At 40.9% G+C, this 21,468-nt stretch overlaps 1 protein-coding gene across 3 annotated transcripts in view; it reads right to left on the reverse strand.

The window, feature by feature from the left end:
- The window catches only part of gpr45 (G protein-coupled receptor 45), a 67,637-nt gene that overhangs the window by 19,220 nt on the left and 26,949 nt on the right, over positions 1–21,468 (reverse strand). The gene's annotated exons all lie outside the window — the stretch shown is intronic.

A 21,468-nucleotide genomic window follows, 5' to 3' on the forward strand; every position in this document is an offset into this window, starting at 1 on the left:
GAGAAATCTTAACAGCTAAACGGACCATTGTAGAGCGCTATGAAACAAAAACCTTAGATCAGGAGTTCTCAAACTTTTTAAGACTGAGTGCCATTTTGACGGAGCCAGCAACTAACCGAGGACCACACAGAAAAAGTTCATTATATACTGGTTATTTTACGGCTTACGAACACTTTATAAAAACTATCAACAGCAGCCTACCCAAAACTCATACTACATCCTAGTTTTCCATTTTGTAATGCATTTTAAAGTAATAAAAACAGTGATACAGTGCAGTATTTGACATTAATTATACCCACAGCAGTGAGGCAATGGCTTCTGCTGGGATACGGCAACACCACGTGCACAAACCAAACGCAGGACTGCAGCACACCTCAATACTATGACCATCAGTGATAATGATGGCATTTTGTTACATTTGTTTATGATAACATTTGCTACTGATTATTTCAGACAACGGTGTGTGGTTGTCTGTCAAGGAGTAGGTTTTTTTTCATGTTTTCATCAATACACTGTGGGTGGGTAACCTTTGTAACCTTTTGACAAACCATCGTGATTCTGATGTACCTGGGCAGACTTCGGGCTGCACTGCCGTCCTCTGGCTTCTGTATGGCTCTGTAGACCAGTCAGAGTCTGGGCAAACTATCATAAAGTCCACATGTAGTGCAGAATTATGTAAAAGTTTAGTATATTATTACTGATCTGTAATTGAAGTGAAACTTGTTGGGGGGGGGAGATAAATGGAAAACTCAAACATATTGCTAAACAAAATATATACTGTGGGTGGGGGGCATTTTGAAGCATATTTAAAAATAAACGTTAAATGTGATTAAATTGCAAAATAAATGTTATGTTAATCAGTTTAAGTTACTGAGAAATATATGTAATTCAATTACAGTTACTAATCAAAATCTTGGTGATTATAAATGGATCACATCTGAATATATTATGTTCAGTGAAAAGTTTGTAAGTAGAATAAAACATTCATTCTGCTGCTTTGCATCTTTTCATCCTGCAGGAATGCCTTCATTTTGCATACCCTATTTTTGGGGACATTTTGTAAGCTTTCCTGCCTAGTTAGCACAGTAATCAAAAAGTAATCAAATGTAATAAGTTACATTAATTTGATGAAATAATCAAATAGTTAAAGTACTTTTTACATTTTTAAATAGGGTAACTAATAACCTACAGTTCAAGAGTAACCTTCCCAGCAGTGTGTTATAATTACTGCCTGGTCCTGATAAATTTAAAGCTACCCAAAACAGAGAGCGAGTTTTCATGCACCACTTCAGCCAAACATTTTTTCTTTACTGCCTGAAACCTCAACATTTTTATCCGTAACATTCATTTTTAGTTGTACTAATGACTACTTATTTCACATTCCCAACTTTATTTCCAGCATTTTTTTAGAATCAAATTGTGGTTGTAGTTTTAGGAGTTTGTAATACAATTAAAATTAAATTAATTATACAAAAAGATCAATACTTGTCCACAAATTTGTGTTATATAATAGCACAGATAATATGTAACCAGATACGGCAATGTTTGTTATTAAAGTTGAGATTTTGCAGTCTCAAGTGAGCCCATTGATCCTGCTGTGCAGCACAGATGATTTGTGTTACTGTCAATATTTCAAAATATGCTGTTTCTAATGCAATAAGGGTTTGTAACTGGTCTGTAAGACATCAGTAAATCCTTTATTCAAAATATTTTGGTCATTAGTTAAAATTTAAAAATCTCTATATTCACAGCTGCTGACTGATCAGTGTAATAACCCTTTATTAATTAATGATTTATTACCATTTATAAGCAAGTGTTATGCACAAGTAGGATAGAATAGCCAGCACAAAAGTTATTAACGACTTTTAACTGATCTTTAAGGCATTAGTAAATTGTTTATTAATCATTAATACATCTATTTACAACTCAAAAACATAAAAATATAAGTGAGTATTTGTTCCACTGTCTATAAAACCTGTTTATTGTTGAGCCATATTTACTAAAACGCAGCAGAAACCGAGAAGCTGCACAAAAGCACCACAGCGTTTCACATCTTTCCAGCCTACCAGCACAATGTAGAGAAAACCAGACGACTCAGGGAATGCACTAATGTTTTTCATGTGTTGTGCTGGCTGGTCACAGCACTGGGTCCTCTATTTGTTATTCATGAAGGAAGCTGGGTGAAGAGGCCTTCTTATGATGCACATTTTTCCCTCTGCTCTCGCTCTCGCTCTGCGTGAAACTGCCTCACAACTAAGCAAATAATCGGTTTTAGTTGTAGTGGATACTGCAATTAATCCATCATAATAAGCATGACACCGTCAGCTAATTCATATTATTGTTGCTTTAAGATCTTCTTCGAATCATTTACACAGAGACTTTCTCTCCGTCTCTCCCTCTCTCTCCCTCTCCCACTCTTCGCCCTCTGTTGAGTCTTCAATATGCAGATCGGCCATTTCTGCCCCTGGGCTATTTTCTTTGGTAGACTTTTGAAATATGCAAATGCTTCCAACAAAAATTGCAAAGGAGAAAAAGGAAAAACCTTCATCTGGGCTCCAGGAGTTTTCCATTCAAAGAAACAGATGATTTTCTCTTGTTTCGTGCTCTTGTTCCTCTTCTGTTTGCTTTGTCGGTCAAGGGTCTGTCTAATTAAGACGCGCAAGAGAAACACAAATCAGGCAGACAAAACAAAAATTAAGTTGAGAGGATGACAGCGTTGTTGTTAATAGCGCCACAGTTTTCACAGAGACTATAAAAAGATCTCACTCTATGTGGGTTTGGCTTTTCTGATCAGGTAATACTGAACACTTGGAATCTGTCTTCCTTCTCTATATGTTGTCGAAGCTATAAGACCGGGCACATCGTCTCCCTGCTCCTCCACTGTGAGCCGTACAACGTGGTGTTTACAGAATACTGAACTGCACTGAAAACACTGCCGAGAGAACAGAACTTATCTCCGCGGCTTTCATCCCTGCACTCTTTATATTCCACCTCTTCAGTGTCATCCTGTGGTTCTGATCATGAGTGTGTTTGACCTTCAGCTCTCCCTGAGTCAGAGGGATCCTTCACAGTGGGAGTCTCTACCCATAACCCCCTGCTGCGCGTTTAAATCAGAAGCAGAGGCAGCCACGGAGGGAGAGAGAGAAGGAGAGACAAAGCATGGTAGTCGGGGTACGGATAGAGTGGGAAACAGAGGATGTGGAGGGGAAATGATCAAAGTATATCCATTTCCAAAGTCCTTATTCACAGACGGAGAAATATGAGACAAACATGACCAATAATATTTTAATTTATACGTCTATATGCACTGTGATGTACGCACGTTCACCAATAACTGACCGTTTCTAAACCTGCACTCGATGTGGTGGAGTTACTCACAGCAGAGGGCCAACCAATCGCCAGGAAAAATGTTGGTATAGTAGGTTTCTGCAAACCACGGATATGTTACATTTGTACGTTACTATGTAGTGGATACACTTCAACAACGCTGTGGTTAAGTAGTGGTTAGGTTTAGGAACAAAAAACGCTTGGTTATGGTTAGTAAAAGAACATGTTATGGCTTAAAATACCCGGTTTGGGCAGCACAATCCCAGCTGGGAAAGCAGTGGTGTTTGAAAGAAAATAAAAAGCTTTCCGTGGTGCTATTCTGGCAAAAAAGCAGCAACGTCTTGGGAAAAAATTCATGCCAGAATCTCAGAGGTGCAGCAATGTGTCAGGGTGCTTTCAGACCTAGAGTTGTCTTGCTTTGGTCCAAATCAGGGACTAGTTTTCTTACAAAGTTGGCCTCAAATCCACTGTTCTCAGTGTAGATGATTGGAAGGTGTGCTCAAAAGCATTCTTGAGAGCATATTTTTCAGGGTGTTGTCCCAAGATAAACAGAGATCAATGTTTAGCATGTCATGTGACAAGGAACAACTAATCAGAGCCAGCAGATATCTTTCATCTCCTCCAATATTATCAGTCTGTGGTAAATATGGAGAAGTTGATCATTTTAGTGCAGGGCTAACCATAGAAAACACTCAGAAAAACAGCACGTGGAAGAAAATCAGCTCTGCACTAATAATAATTGGTAAGTAGGCTGTGATACGGTGCTTGTTGTGGTAGCTTAGCAACCTCAGATGCAACCTGCCTCTACCATTTTTAAAGTTGGCGTAGAGTGGGCACAAGAATAATGCCTTATCCAGGCGGTTAGAGGTACAGCATGTGTCTTGGCCCTTATGGTGCATTCCGTTGCACTGGGAAGTTTAAATTCCCAGTGCAGTTCCAGTCGCAAATTTTAACTGAAACGCCCCCCTTAGTCGGATATCCAACTTACGGTGCTTTCAGACCTAGAGTTGTCTTGCTTTGGTCCGAATCAGGGACTAATTTTGTGACAAAGTTGCATAATCGCCTAGAGTTGGTTCGTGTTCTCACGGCAGCATTTACAAGCGGACCAGATCAAATGTCTTGTGCGAGAAAGCTGCTCTTGATTGGTCAGAATTCTCATGCAGGAAAACTCCAGGAAGTAAACAAAACGTTGAAGAAGAGTACACTTGCAAGATAAATGTGACACTTTCTAATGTCGCAATGGAGGGACAACTACGCAGGTTCATTTTAGTGTGCATATTAAGGCAGTACAGGAGGAGGTGCACATTAATAATCCTCCAGGACTGTAACATGCTCATGTTTAACCCAAACAATGTGTCATGTGGCTGCAGTTGGTTCAGATCGAGGTTGGAACACGTTCTCACCACAAATGTTCCGCACCAGAGTTCGTTTGTGACCGAACCAAGACTACCTCTTCAAGAAGGTCTTGGGTCCGGTTGTTTTGGCGCGCCCAAACGAACCATACTTGGGGGGCAAACAAACTTGAGTTTGATTGAACCCAACCAAACAGGGCAGGTGTGAAAGCACCCTTAGCTTTACTCCCCAACCTCCCCAGGTTTGGGGGCTAAAGAGTCGCTAGAAAAACAGCAAGGTCTCACCTAAGTGACACACCATTCACTATTTACTGTGCCTCCCAATCTCAATGTCAGCTAATATATTACAGCGACGTCTTGGGTAAAAAATAAATTAAAAAAAATGTCATGCCATTAACCCAAATACGAAGCAACATCTAAGCAAACAACAACCACTTTTTGTGCCAGACAAGCTGCTACAAACACAGTGATGGGTCCCTAAAAACACCCACATTTGGTGCTTAAAAAGTTGCTGGAAAAACAGCAATGACTCACTAAGTGACAACCAGTTTTTCAGTTTGTTTGCCTCTAACAGTGGTCTGCAGCCTGGAAGGCCTTAGTGACACACCATTCACTTTTTCCTGCACCGCCCAATCACAAAGTCAGTTCAGATATTACATCACTTAAGAAGCATTGATACGGCACAAATTAAACTTGCAAATGTAACGTATCCGTGGTCTGCAGACATGTACAATGCCAACATTTCCTTCTGGCAACTGGGCTGCAGAAGGAGAGCAAAAAGAAAGGAACATAAGGAGCTGTGTTCACCACACTGGAGCAATAGTCAATTACCAACTCCTGCTGTGACTTAAATGATGACACCCAATGGACAGATGCACCAGTTAAACACTGTTGTGGTTTGGCCCATTATGTATGAATAGGGGGGAATTAATTTGAGAAAATTACATTCATTAATCCCAGTGGATCATTTGAAAGGGGCCAAAGTGACAAGGAACAGCACAGAGAGAGAATACAGCCGGGAAATGATACAAAGACATCACTCATCTCTCTTTTTCTGTGAGTGTGTGTTTGTGTGTGTACACAGGTGCTTGCAGGTGTGTGTGTGTGTGCGCTGCCTCAAATGTGCCCATTTCTAAGTGTCTATATGCATTAACATAATGGTGAGAGGTGTTCTTGGGAATGATGGCCCGTTGCAGGCAGACATCTTTGCTGAATATTTATGCTAAACTAAAACAAAATGCATGGCGAGAGGAGAAACATCTGGGCCGTCGTAGAAGAAAAACAGAGGAAATTGAGAAAAGATGAGACTCATGGGGTTTAGTGCATTCAGATAAAGTCACGGCCTATACGAAAAATATAGTACTTATGAGGAAGCAAGAAAAAAGAAGACATGGAAGTTGGGTTAAAGGAAAGGAAGCCTATGAGATTTTAATTTCCTTTCAGCTTTTACCAAAGCTCATAAACTAAAATAGAAATAAAAATGTGACTACTTCAGTGGTTGTATTTGTGTCTTCCCACTATGGCATCTAATGAGTTTGTATCCATGTTCTCTCTCGTAAGTTCCCTCGCCGTCCTTCAAATGCGACTGCAAACAGTATGACAGAGAAATTTAGTCAGGAAATACCTTCAGCTCTGCAGCCTGTGGCTATGGACAACTGTAGCCCTGTACCCAGGCCCCGTCCTGTGCCAAGTCAAACAGCGGGTGTCCCTGAAGGGCCGGTCTGGCTGAGTCTGGCTGGCCCTGCGCCTTTCATGAATGGACAGATTTCTCTCTGAAGCTCCCACCGAGGTCCGCGTGGTTATAAAGGCTCTCTGTAGTTAAGATGATTTCTCAGGTGGGATTTGGAGGGAGAGAAGGAAGTATCAGATACAGAAATATTAAGTGATTTCTGATATAAGTGGCAGAATAGTCTGTGGCGTTTTGATTCATTGGCTCTGTTACACTGTGTTCCAGTGGATCATTAGCAGGTATAGTAGTTAAAGATATAGTTCAGATCTTTTGGAGTGGCGCTGTATGAGATACTCTCTATAGTCACAGTATTACCTACAGTACGTGTCAGTCAGCACGCCTCCAGTTTAGAAAAGGCTGGAGTCCCACACAGAAGCTAAGCAATGTACTTCTGTGGACAGGGGCAGCAGCGAAACGTACTTCAACTGCCCTAAACAGTATTTTAACATCAATAAACACGGGAGCTGCTGCGTCTGGTCGCTAACTCAATCAGCTAGTCTGTCTGTGTTAAGGCCTTTGCACACTGAGTCCATTTTTTCTGTCCGAAATTGTCGCATGTCCAAAAATAAATACAACCTCATGTTGTGTCAATCATGTTTGCTTTCGTCGATCATTAAAATTTTCAGAACAGGTTCGATTTCATGCGTTTCTTGCATCTTTCAGAAGCCTTTGGAGACGTTTGACCAAGAATCTGCTACTAACTAACTAATATTCAGGTGGCTGATGATGAAGAGGAAGAGGATGTGGACCGCACACAGAATATGTAGCAGAGAGGGAGGACTGCTCCGCCCTCTCATGCTGCTGCAGTGCCAAGTAACAAAGGTAAGGTTTAAGAAAAGAAACTTGGTGAGGACACACTGTAAAATGACACAAAATTCACTTTACACCTTTCTGAACACTGGTCTCCTGGGGGAAAGTCCTGTGTTTTTTGACGCATCCACCACCCCAAGCTGACTCCTTAATGTACCCCTCGGGTCCGCTTCCTTCTTACTCCTGTCAGCACATTGGTCACATGATCACAGCCTTCAAAATACGTGGGTTATACATAAATTACTAATGATTACGTGAGATATGTATAAATTTTGGTGCATGATTTTGGCATTTAAAAGGGTTAATCTAGATTCACCAAAGTCACACAATAACACAAACTAAACCAGCAGCAGCAGTACTTCAACACATTCTCACTCCGATCTCGTCACATATTGACGTTTGCCCATGGACTTTCCACGTCGAGATTTAACATGCAAGGTACCCTGGGTGCGTTGGTTGTTGACGTTCTAGGATACCGTGTCAACTTCTGCCTTTTACATGCATTGTCTTTTTTAAAATACACTTCTGTACTCACAGGAAATATACAGTACAGTTTACAAACAGTCTCTTTTAAAATAAATGCACTACGTTAGTACAACACCGCAAATTGACGTTTCTTTCCGTCAACAACAAATGCATATGGTTGGGTTTTGCCAACACAAGCTCATGGTTAGGTTTAGGAAAAAAGAACAGGGTTTGGCTTTACAATCACATGGAAAGCGAACTCCAGTCTCCTGGTTGGACCCATCCACCACCCCTCCCACTTTTGCCACCTTTAATTGTAGTCCCGCCACATTTTCCCCTGATGCTGCCGTGTGCCATTAAAAAAGTAACAGCGACCAGCTGAGTATCATGCCAACGTGAAAGGACGGCTTTTTTAGTCAGTGTCGGATGCTAGAAGTCACTGACCAAGCGCTGGTTTTCGACAACTTCAGAGTGAGACCTGGTTGGTATGTACTAAGCAATGAATAAGAACCTCATACAGCTCCACTTCAAAAAAATGTGAACTATCCCTCTGAAGTGTTTGTAATATATAAATTACATCAAATTATGTATGATCACAGTATCAATTACCTTCTGTGTCTTGTTCTGCCCTCAGGGACAGTGCACAAAGTGCTGCACAGCCTCTGCACACATTATAAACCAGAGTTCAGACATAGCCAACCTGTGATTACTCAGCAGGGTGAGAAGAAGTGACTGAATTAATAATCACTGTTTTCGCTCAGTTGTGGTTAAATTTTCTAAACAGTTTGAGGAGAGCATAACAAAAGAACACTCTTGAACATGTTGAAGTTATTGTGAATGTATCAGCACTAAGTACCACTGTGCGGATCAGCTGAGATATCGATCAAGACACCTTACAGTGGAACCTAATTAAATAAATACAATGAATACCTTTAAACGCAGCAAGTTAACGATGTCATGCAGCTTTGGTATTAACACTTATTCACTGCACAGTGAGGGGACTTTCACATTAACACTGCACACTACCCTCACATACTTCAAAAAGTCTATTTCTGGTATCTCGCAACAATTTAACTTCTTGTCAAAGTGACACATTTAGTGTTTTACTGAAAGACAACATGCAGACTGACTGATTAAGTTCAGTGCTGATGGAGGTTTGGAAAATGAAAGATACTGTCATTTCTCTTTATGCATTTATGAAAAGTGTGAAACTCCACAATGATTGCACTTTTTTTCAGTATGGTCACCCCAACTATTGTTCAAAATGTACTGTTCCCCTGACAGACACTCTCCACTCTGAATATGGTCGTCTTTGTTCAGGCTGCCCATGCACTGTTCATACATACACCTACGAAAAGCAATGCACATAATCGGGAAGGCTGCAATCACGTGAACAATGTGCTAAAGGCAGCAAAGATCAAAGTAGAATAAAGAACTTAAGTTCACATAAGGACACAAACAAACAAACAAACACACAGAAAACTGGTGTTCATGTCCCGTGTGAAACCAAGTGAACTTTGAGTTATTTTTGTTGTGAAATAAAGAGACTGAAAACACACAGGACTGGACATTTGAGGGTTTACTCACGAGAAAGCCAAAGAACTGATAAATCATTACAATTTATAGTGTCTAAGAGATAAACCTACAAGCTTTCCAATACTCGCATTAAAAGGTGTTTCCTGTCACTTAAGATGCTGTTTCATATTATTCCGATCACTAGCTCTGGGAACAAATGCTTGTCCTCACCTACCTATATTTGGTCAGTCATGTCAGATCATCTGGCTTCAGTCATGTCAGGTTTATGTCAAGTCATCCACACTATATTCTAAAGGTAGGATCTGGAGGATTTTCATACAAAACAAAATACAGACATACACAAATGAAATCCTGCTTAATCATCACCTATGGGCTTCTACTCATGTGTAGTGGTGACTCTGTTTGCAGAGCTCCTGCCCTTTAACTGTATTTTGATGTTTTTGTGAGCTCGGACCGCTTCTGGGCGGAGATTTCCCCAGCCAGTGAGAGAGCGCAGGTGCCGTGTCCGAGCGTGTCCGAGCGTGCACCAGCGCGAGCCTTGCCTGAACCTCTTCTGTGAAGCCTTCTTCCATACCTCTGGGCTCCATACACCCGGGAGAGTTGAGCCTGATAGCAGGGGCCAAATTTGAATGTGTGTTTACAAACAGCAACTGGGAAATCCTCCAGACCCTACCTTTAAGGTATGTTGCCACCCACGCTTTGGCCACAACTACTGAGGAGTGCCGTTGCCATAATGGGGGATGCCTGGTCTGCACTGGTGTTTAAGTGAGTGGAGCATGTCTGGTGGCATCCACACGAATGTCAGAACCCAAGATTCCCCAACAGAGCATTGCACTGTAACAAGATGATCAGTGCTGTTCACTTCACCTGTCAGTGGTTTTAATGTTTTGGCTGATCGGTGTATATAAGAAGAGCATGAACAGAGTGGTTTAGTTGTGGGACAGTTCCATCTTTAAACACCCTTCACTAATGAGACCATGTTATATAGTTGAAAGCTAAAAGAAAATGCCAGGTGGTGGACCTTGATTTGGGATTGTTTAATCAACCTCTGGATTGCCAGGTTATTAAAAATACACATGATTTGCATAATTTGTTTTGTTAATACAATGACTGCCCTGTAATTTATCAAGTGGACCCCTCCAATGGTCCACTCAACCACTTACCTTCTGGCAAACAGCTGCAGAGCATCTGGACCACAATACATTTGTTAACAACCTTACAACTGCTACTACAACTCAGATTAGGGGTTGTTCTAGTTACTCTAAAGAGTTAGCCAAGAAGACAAAGCTCTGTCTTTTTCCACTCTCGATGCTGCACTTTACAGGGAACTTCAATGGAAACTCTGTACCCTAATTTAGGCAGTTCTTCCCTTGGCACAAGTCCTGAGGTCGGCTGCACTCTTGGAGCACAAATACAAGTTTCACACTGTGTAGAGATTCATAGTTTTATTGGTGGTTGTGGTCGTTAACTTTTCACTACGTGACTGCAGACATCTCTAGATTCCAAGACTTTAAAAGGAAAGTTCTCACCAAAAACCAAAAGTGTTTTTCCTCTTACGTGCAGTGCTATTCATCAGTCTAGATTGTGTAAGTATGAGTTGCAGAGTGTTGGAGATATTGGCCGTAGAGGTGTCTGCCGTCTCTTAAATATAATGGAACTAGATGGCACTCAGCTTGTGGTGCTCAGAGTGTCAAAAAATACATTTGAAAAACTCAGCAACGTCTCTTTCCAGAAATCGTGACCTTGTTGTGAGCAGTTTCATATGGGAACCATTTTCTTCCACTAAACTACACCCACCAACCATATCAACACAGATTTTGGGGTGAACTGTCCCTTTAAATCACACACAGGCCTCTGGCATGTATACATTGACAGAGAGGAGAAATTCAGAGTCAATCGATAGCCACAACTTTAACCTGTGACAAGCCTTTGCTGGTTGCCATGTTTGACTTCCCGTCCTACATGTCCTACAGACCCAGCAGCTCACCTCGTGCTATCCAACTGGCCCCCGAGCGCCAACACCGCACGGGCAGGATCAGAGACGACCTTGGCATGCATGCAATGAAAACACAGCCTACTTCAGCGTCTCTCTTTGATGTACATTATCAAAGACCTTTCTCCTCCTCTCCTCCCTGGACCAAAGGCTACTATTGTTTTTGTTGTTGTTATTGATATTGTTTTCCACCCTTATAACACAAAGCAGTCTGACCATGACTCTGATGCTAATGTGGAGGTGGAGAGGGTGTTTTAATGAGCTGCAGAGTAGATCAGAGGGGCTCGGGGGGGTTCGAGAGAGGGAATAGGTAGTGCTGAACATCAAAACACAGTTAGTTCTCCAGCTTCTGCTTTTCACCAGCCATGACCTTTCAGTGCAGCACCGGGCTAGAGGATGTAACACGGAAATTATGATTTTTTTTTTTTTTTTTATGCAAAATAAACAATACGGAAACAAACCAACTGAAGGCGTGTTAAAAAAAATGAATGAATAAATGTAGAAGAGGAGATCATTTACCCATCAGTAATATCTATGATGGTTATTGCTGGTGGTGACTCAGAAATACTGTAAATGCCCACCCCAGTATTTAAAGCAGCAAAATAGATGCATGTCATTGTTCTCACCCACACATCTCCCAGCATTTGGTCAGTGACCCTACGTGTCAAACTCTGATGCTCTAGATACCACACGAGCGTCAGTTTTGGATGGTCAGGGATGACATGTCAGTTTCCGCTCACCTCATTTGGTTTAGGCAACAATATTACTTGGTTAGGTTTAGAAAAATGATCACAGTTGAGTTAAAATAAGCATATTTGTTACCAACATAACGTCACATTTGTCTCAAACAGCAGTCTCCTGGGTGAAAGTCCTGTGTTTGCCCCACCTGTCCACCCCAACCACTTCGCTACGCTGACTGTTTTGCTCCTTATACTACATCAGTTACTCTAAACGTGTAATAATGACGCAGCCCAGTGCATCTAACACAGACTGTACAGGGTGCGTCAGTATTTGACAAGTTGGAAAATGGGTTGTTTATGCAACACATTCTCACTCTGACCTCGTTGCATATCGAAGTTTGGTTACGGACCCTCCATGTCCAGATATGACGTGAAAGATACCCTGGGTGTGTCGGTTGTTGATGTTCTGGGACGCCGTGTTGAGTTCTGCCTGTTACAAGCATTGTCTTCTTTAAAAATACACTTCTGTTTTCACAGGAAATTTAATGTTTACATACAGTCTCTTTCAAAATAAACGCACTACGTCAGTACTAGAATGCAAATTGACTTTTTTTTCCTCCAACAACTAACGCACGTGGTTGGGTTTAAGCAACAAAAGCACGTGGTTAGGTTTGGGGGAAAAAAGGGTTGGGCTTTATAATTTAACTTGATACAAACACTGCTCTCCCAGGGTGTTTGTTGGACCCATCCACTATCCCTCCCGCCCGCCCTACTTGGAATTTCGCCGTCTTTACTTTCGTTCTTGCCCCCGAGCGCCATTAAACTATAAGGGCATCAGCTGCGTATCATGCCAACGTTAAAGGCTTTTTTCTTCAGTGTCTGACGCCACAAGCCACTGCCCAAGCTCTGGATTTCAACAACTACAGAGTGAGGCCAGGTTGGTTTTTGCCGCAATTGGTGATTTCAACCACAAGTGTAAAGTAAATCTGTGCAAATTCTTTGTACTGAATTCCACTTTCACTCGCAAATTTGCAGCATTGACCTAAAACTAACCTTCTTGACAGTGCTGACCAGTGAGTAAACAGGGATATTAAAAGTTTAAAATACAAAAAGCTATCATCGCTTTTTAGCTGTCCCACAACATCCACTTTTATTTAACCTCCACTGTCAGAGAATAAACTGCTCAACAAAAGACGCCTGGTTAAATGACAGTTGGTTAAGATATGCATCTCAAATAAACAGTATGTCTGTGCATCAAGTGTTTTGTAATAAATTATTGAGAAGTGTTTGGAAATATGCACCAGGAAAGCCCAATATCAACTGACATGACAGGGGCCTCTAACGTGATCACTTAATCGTCACACCCTGATTTGAAGGGGGTCCCTGAGTCAAAATGTAGTCATAAGACCGTTACTCATTTGTGTTTTTGCTTATTTGTTGCATATTGCTAAATTCATTAACTTAATCAAATTACCATGCAGCAAATCTGGGACCAGGTAGTATTCTAACACAGGAAAAAGTGCACACATTGCACAGAAGGTTGGAGGAATGGATGGTTAAAAGGGGCCTAGAGACACATTTTCGCCCTGGGCCCTTATAGCAGGTTAATCCAGCCATGCACTGACCAGAGTCTGACCTGACCTGGTTGGTGGTATATATGAGTATATTCCAAATGGCAAGTCAAATAAACAAAAAGCACTCTTCCCTCTCATGAAAACTGTTGCCAAAGTGAGAAAGTTAACTATGTGGTTCAACGAGAACAAAAGAAGAAAAACAAAAGTGCACAATAGAACCCAACAGAACAAAACAACTCTTCTAACGTTACTCATAAAAAAAATAAAAAAATTGACTAGACTCAACTGGCACTGTCTGCACAGATTGTTTTAATACCTACAAGCAAATCTTTCAGAAATCATTTCAACACAGACTGTGACAAATGCAAAGATGGTCAAAAGCTTTGCAGGAGATGACAATAGGTAAATCTGAAATGATTGGGAAAGAAATACTGTCTGAACATTTAGAGCTCCTTGTTACATCACAACGTTTTGTTGTTGCTTTGTTTTGTTAAAGAAGACCAAAAGTTACTTTCCACTGATGGTTGTCAAACTTAGAAGAGATCTTTGTCTGATGGGTAACAATTATTTCCTTCTGGAACTTCAAAGCCTCCAACTTCTAATATCCTTCTGTCCACATGCTTCAGCACCGCTTCCAACTTTTTGGAGCTGTTTTCCTGAGATGTACGGTAAATATACACACATCAGATTACGGTAAGTGAGTCTGTCCTCACTGCGAGACCCAACCCTCGTCCTCCTGCAGTCTGGGATGTTGTTGTATGAGCATGTCTCGCTGCTTAACTGTTTAATGAGTTGATACAAAACATCTATCAGCACTGATGTGGAGCCTTTCTCTTATTTTCACCACTGCTACACCTGACTGGGTTGGTGTCCAGCTGCAGCTTTTTCAGCTCTGCCACGATGTCTCTTTAGAATACAGAGCTGGAAGTAAGCTTCCAGAAACTATGAAATCTATTTAATTTAAAGGTATCCTTGTAAAGATATCCTTTGTTTTGTGTTATATTTTGTTTTGTTTTGTTTTTTTGTTTTTTTGGGGGGGCCATATATTTTAAAGACCATAAAATTACATCTTACTAACACTGATCATGTCTTCTTTGCGTAACTAAATCTCCAACCAATGCAGTTTAAACCAAGTAAAACTTTTCTCTTCATAGCGATTAAACCTCCATGTACATAACAATGATGTCCTATTCACACCGGACTAGTATTACCAGGGCACCTCAAGTAATGTAGAAATTATCCCCCATGCCTGTGATTTGTGTTCCACATTCGCACCAGATAAGTGAAGCCTGTATTTTAGGGGATTATGAGAAACAGATCCTAATTTAAAATCTCTAAATAAGAAGCAGATTCATTTCTGTTGAGACAAAAAATGACTTTTATGAGCAGCAATTTTTCCCCTGGGTCAGTTTAATTTGGTCTGTGGGGTGGGTCTCTGTGCTGTGTAGCAAGAGAAGCCTCCTGAGTTTGCACCCAAAATGCAGGCAGAACTTTGATTTTACTTTGCCATCACAGCCTTCATAATTTTCATGTAGGAAAGAGGCAGAAAAGAGCTAAGGAGAGAACAAAAAAAACCCAAAAACCTAAATTTGAACCCAAATCACCAAGATGCAGATTTGTACTGGACTATTATCACATGACATCTGTGTTTGGCAAAATATGGTAGGTAATTTGCAAGTAAATTTTTACTTGACAAATTACAGACATGGCAGCTTTGCACAAGATTAAGATCACAGACAACCTCTGCAAGTATTACAAATTACTACAGGGGCCCATTTAATACTAGTCCCGTCTGAATAGGGCTTTAGACAACAAAATACTGACCCTTGGATGTGTGCAAAATGCTCTTTCTAGGGTCATATCTTGAGTATTTCTACCTCTTTCTGTTCCGCATTCTTTTTATTCTCTATCTTATTCTGTATTTACTCTGCACATAACTGTAATTTACTGTGTTGTGCTATTCTGGTTGGATGCTAAACTGCATTTCATTGTCTCAGTGCCTGTACCTGTGCAATGTCAATAAGAGTTAATCTAATATACTTCAAGATATTGTTAATTAATTAATGGAAATCTACAGTCTGAACTACTTAATTGCAATTTGTACACATACCGGTTAATTACAGGGCTTTAACAAGTACTCTTGAGTTTGTCTCTGTACATGTAAGAGACCGCTGGGCATTCTGTGTCCCTGGAAACACAGCTACGTTCCTGGTTCTCAGCACAGTTTAGACCATATAACATGCAAAAATCTATGTAAATCTCACATTATTTTGTTACCCAAAAACGTTAATAACAGTATCTTCTCCGAGAGTTTTTTGTGTTTTAGCTTTTCTGTCACAAATCAGATTCTCCATGGTTATTCTTTGACAGTTATTCGCCTCATCAGACACCTGACAGGCTCTGATTCTCAGACGCTGCTGCAGCTCCATCATGTTCTCCAGCTGCAGATCTACATGCTGATAATCTCCAGATGAATTATTGATGAGGGCAGCTTAAGAGACATGTATACACACATTATGAAGCATTCAAATATGTTTATATACGTCTACTGTGACTGCTACTGTATCATCAGTACACTGGTGATACAAGTGCATCAAAATGCAAAGCACAGCGGGTGTGTTGTACAGTTGTTCATAACATTTGCCTCATAAAGTCACAAAGACTCATGCTCAACTTAAACTCTTAAGAAATGTTTCTCCTGTGGGTGAATCAGCTATTCTTCCTCAAAATGTTGCATTTGACTCGGTCAAAAACCTTCTGGCTCCTGAGGATAGTAATCCTTAGAAGATATGGGACATTACAGAGATTTCAGGGTAGTGAACTGAAAATAAAAAACAGGTTTAATATGAACCAGAGCCATTAGTTTAACAAGACTAAAGGAATTTGCACACCAAGTCCAGTTTTTTTTCTGTATGCGTTTTTTTAAATCCGTCATCTGAAATTGCTTCTCTCCACTAGAGTTACCTCCCTGGCTGTCACCATTCTTCCTGTGTGTCTTTTATTTGGCAACACAGCTACCTGAAAGGGCTGACCTGTCCTCTCCACACTGTCACTCTCTCTGCCTTTGTGCGGTCCACATCCTCCTCCTCATCATCGTCATTATTCACCTGAATATTACTATCTGACCTGTTAAAGGAAGCTAAAACCAGAAAATCAGACTTCTTCTTAAAGTCAGTCCGCAAATGTGATTGACATATCATGAGGTCGTATTTATTTTTAAAGGTGCAACAATTTCTGACAAAAATACCGACTTGGTGTGCAAAAGACTTAAGAGTCTACTGACATGCTAGCGACAATGTAAAGCTGGTGAACTCAGATGCTCACAGTGACATCGCTAACATGCTTTCGTTAAGCAGGTATAACGCTTACCATGACAACCATTTGTTAATCAGCATGAAATGTGCTGAACGGGAATGTTGTTAGTTTTTGGCCAACCCAACTGTCACAATAAACGCTGGCATTGTATATTTCTGCAAACCACAGATATGTTACTGGATATGTACACTGTGGTCAACGTGTGGTTATATTTAGGCACAAAAACCACTTGGTTCAACACATTCTCACTCAGACCACGTCACATATCGACGTTTGGTCGTGGACTTTCCACATCTAGATACAACGTCAATGGTACCCTGGGTGCGTTGTCTGTTGACGTTCTGGGACGCTGTGTCAAGTTCTTCCTGTTACACATGTACACTTCCGTTTTCACAGGAAATTTACCATTTACATACAGTCTCTTTCAAAATAAATGCACAACATCCGTACAACACCTTGAATTGACGTTAATTTGCCTCTACAACTAACACACGTGGTTAGGTTTAGGCAGCAAAAACACGTGGTTTGGTTTAGGAAAAAAGAACAGGGTTTGGCTTTATAATCTAACAGGATGCGAACGTTGCTCTCCTGGGTGAAAGTCGGTGTTTGTTGGACTCATCTACCACCACTCCCCCTTGCCCTATTGGACTTTTCGTTGCCTTCACTGTCATTAGCATACCGTCACGTCCGCCCCCCCCAAGATATTTCACCAAAAACCACTAATGTCAGCCTAAAGGTGGCGCTACAGAAAACATCAGCAGTTCACCAAAATATTTACCATTCATTGCCCGAAAACCATGAATAATGACGTTGGAAGATGATGGAACTTTGGCCTGCGTTTGGTGGTAGAGAAAAAGTCAGAGGATAACCAAAGTCAGACAGATTCACCCTCTCGGGATAATGATTGTCTACACAAAGTGCAATGGCAATCCATCCAATACCAGTTTAAAAGTGGTGAACCAAGCAACCATACACATACTGCATGGGAATAATTTCTAAGGACTATGCAACTGATGTAAATACATAGTATATACATGCATAGTGAAGCTTTAACACTGACAATGTGTTTGTTCTAGCCGTTGTGTTATCGCAGTGGAAAGCAGTAGAAAAGGGGGAATTTGTTAAGAGCCTCAGAGTCTCAAAACCAGGTTAGAGTTCAATAGAGAGAGCAATGTGTACTTGAACAAGGCAGATGGGACGAAGGAAAAGAAAGGACTTGTTTACCTTTCCTCCCCTTCTGGGTGGAGGGGGATTCATTAGCTGCTGTGTAAATCAATCTGCTTCTCCTTAAAGGCCTGTCAATTTAGCCCTGATGTCTGGCAGCCTGACATCGCTCACTGGATATTTAACTTGAAAGCCAATTAATCATCATGATTAATTCACTCACAAACCACATGGAACTGTTCGACTTCACCTTACGGAATAAGAGCCAAATTCTCCGGACTTGAAAAGAGAGAGAAATGTGAAGTACTGAACGTCTCACAGCTCCATTCACTCTTGATCAGCCTCTCAATACACAGTTTCAGCTGGAACTCCACTCTCTCCTCCTCTGTGCCACGAAACTAAAGCTCCGTCTTTTTCACCACAAACACTCATACGCACACAGCCATGGTCCGTGATTATACAGCAATGCTTGTAATTGGCTTTGCTCTTCAAATCTATAATGTTAACACAGGCTTGAACTGTGAATATAAATTTGCTTGCACATATAATGAAGTAACTGCGCCATGTAGAAAGACTGCAATTTTCAGCACTGCTTACTGCATGCTGGCTGGCTAATATTTTCTTAGCTTAACTTAATATTTCCTCTTTTTTCTCAATGAAAGGGAGGATCACACATCAGGAAAGTGGAGTGTGAATATGTATTCCATTTGGCACTTTATCATTATCTTCCAAAGTCTCAGCTGAGGTAATGGAAATGACCTAAACTGTGTGCACAGTTACTGAGAAAGACGATTCTGGTATCAGGGAAAAAAACAAACAAAAAAAAAAAAAAAAAATTTCTGCTCTTCAATCATCCGTCATTATTTCCTCTGCTAATTCACTGAGGTAAGGGGGAATTCAATCCATACATTTAGCGTGATGGGTTTAGTGAACTTTGGGTGGTCTTACAGCAATAAAACCGGAGATCACACCTTAAAAATAAAAAAAGAAAAATCTCAAAACGTCATTACAAATTCCGTACAAAGTGTCCCGTTTGCCCTCTCTTGAGTCTTTTGCTGTGATTGGCCAAAGCTGACTCAACAAAGTAATGAAGTCAAAGGTTGAATGATTCATGACACAGACTGGCTGACTGATGACTTCCTGTTCCAGCCGCTGTGTTTTAGCTGCATACTCTGAGAGGACATGAGCAGCAGATCAATCAATCAATCATATCCCCCCTGACAATGGCGATCCATTGAGAGGACATTCTTTAGTTGCAGTCTAATCACTTTTGAAGCAGAAAATGATCACTGTCGTGTAGAGTCCAAGTGCTATGGCTGACACCTCCGCTGCCAGACTCGGCACATTTTACTCTGTCTGCACGCTTATGCCAAAGGCAAAGGATTCTTTGTCTGCCTGAGCATCTGTTAAACACATGTCACAACTTTAAATTATGCCTGAGGTACACATGCAGGCTGGACAAAACACTTTTCTGCCCATTTCCAAGAAAGACAGAGACACGGATACCTTCATGAGATACACTGTGGAGACTGTAGATGTAGATGGGATGTATTCGCTATCATTTAATGCTTTAAAGCAGCTATAATCAATTCTGTTTTTTAACAATGGATCACATGATTACTTGGACAATGACAAGCCCAGAAAATTATCACCTAACGCTGCAGCTCCCCTACGCTCAACAGAGCTTCATAGCATCTTTCAGCTCATTCTTTGGTTTTCTGCCCTCAATTTTACTATTTTGTTTCACTGTCACTCCTCTCATCAGTGTTATTTCCTGCAGCAGCAGGCAGCAAAAAGAAGGTCTGCTTAACCTACTGCATGCTTCTTACTCAGCATCAAACAACAGACAGACAAAGTTAGCAACTAGCTGGTGAAGACACAAACATTTAGCCACAAAGTAGCTTAATTTTTTTTATCAAGGAGTTGGTGTAGACCAAAACAGAGCAAAAAGATAAAGGGAATGCTGGACCTACACTTGTCAGGTGGCCACAGACGCAACTCCAGTCAATAATAATGTTGCTCAGTGATACGTTTTCATCACAGATCTTCACATATTGATGCTTTCTCATGCCTTTCGGTGTGTGATACCAACGCCAAAGGCACCCTTTAGCATCTCTTTGGGAAGCATCCTTTCACGTCTGTAGGTGACTCAGAGATGTCTCCTGAGTGAAACTCCCAACACGTGGTTAAAGTTGTCTAACGGCTGTGGTTAGGTTTAGACATGTTTTGGGTTAAAATAAGTAGGTGGCAAGATGTAGATGCATCATGTAAGTGACATCAGTATGTGACGGACAGAAGTTAATTAAGTTTCATTACATTAAAACAGCACTAGCTTGTTTAAGCACTGACTTTTGGTTTCATGCAGGACACAAAATAGCGGTGTCCTGGGTCAAAGTGTGTGTTGGTTTGACTCATCCATCCACCTCCCTCCCACCCTAAACAGACTTTATGACTCTTTATACTACATCAGTTGCTCTGAGCGTCAAATATTGCCACAAATGTGATTACACTAGAGTTAACTGAAAGCCTGTTGCCTCTCACAGAGACACCAAAGGGTGCATTTGGCAAGTGTGAAGGGTGCCACTGCATTTGCATGTGGGATGCCTGCTCTAGCCACTAAGCCACTGGGCACTGCACATTTTAAATGTTTATCTTAACAGTGGAACATAGAGTTTTGCGTCTTGACTCCAGCGTCAGATATGTTTATGTGAGATATTAGGGAGTGGTGACTAAATACCTGTTTTTACACATTATGGAGCCATTTTAGTAAAATAACATTTTTACATCTTAAGACTTCTTCAAATGGGCTTTTAATCTTTTCATGGGAAAATAAAACATATATGTAATGACACTAGCCTTATCCTTCAATATCTGTTTAGTCATAGCAGACACCATTGGCAACTGAAATCCAAAGCTGTCTTCAGTCACTGCAAACTCTGCTGTAACCGTAAAGTTCCTCCAGACATATGACCCAAACCATTGCCCAAAATAAATAAAAGAAAATCTGTAAATCAAGCATTTTTTGTACCATTTTGGTTGTAATTTCTCTTCAGCACTGCATTATTACAGGGCGGGTTACACAGTCAACAATAAAAACAACATCCAATATGTCCAGTTTAAATAACACAGATTCTGTAAGTGACATTTTCTGACTTAAAAGCCAAATTCAAAGATTACAATTTAGTTCTTTGTCTCATATCCTGAATATACACTTCAAACATGTTTTTTTTATGCTACAATGCAAAGTTGAGGTGCGACACAGAGCAACTTGTCTTCACAGTTCTAAAAGAAGTTGATCAATCACATTAGAGCTCTTTTAATTAACTGATCCACCTCTCTTGATAGACAACAACCACCTAAACACACACACACACACACACACACACACCCAACACATGCAACCTCCCGCTGTGCCAAACTCTGCACTGAACTGTCCGCCAGGCGAGCTCCAGCCTCTATTTGAAGAGCAGGACATGAAAGCAACTGCAGACCCTCCACGTGGGCTTGTATCGGATCTTAATTA

Source organism: Epinephelus fuscoguttatus, linkage group LG13 (genome assembly GCF_011397635.1).
Source record: "Epinephelus fuscoguttatus linkage group LG13, E.fuscoguttatus.final_Chr_v1".
In the NCBI taxonomy this organism is placed as follows: domain Eukaryota; kingdom Metazoa; phylum Chordata; class Actinopteri; order Perciformes; family Serranidae; genus Epinephelus; species Epinephelus fuscoguttatus.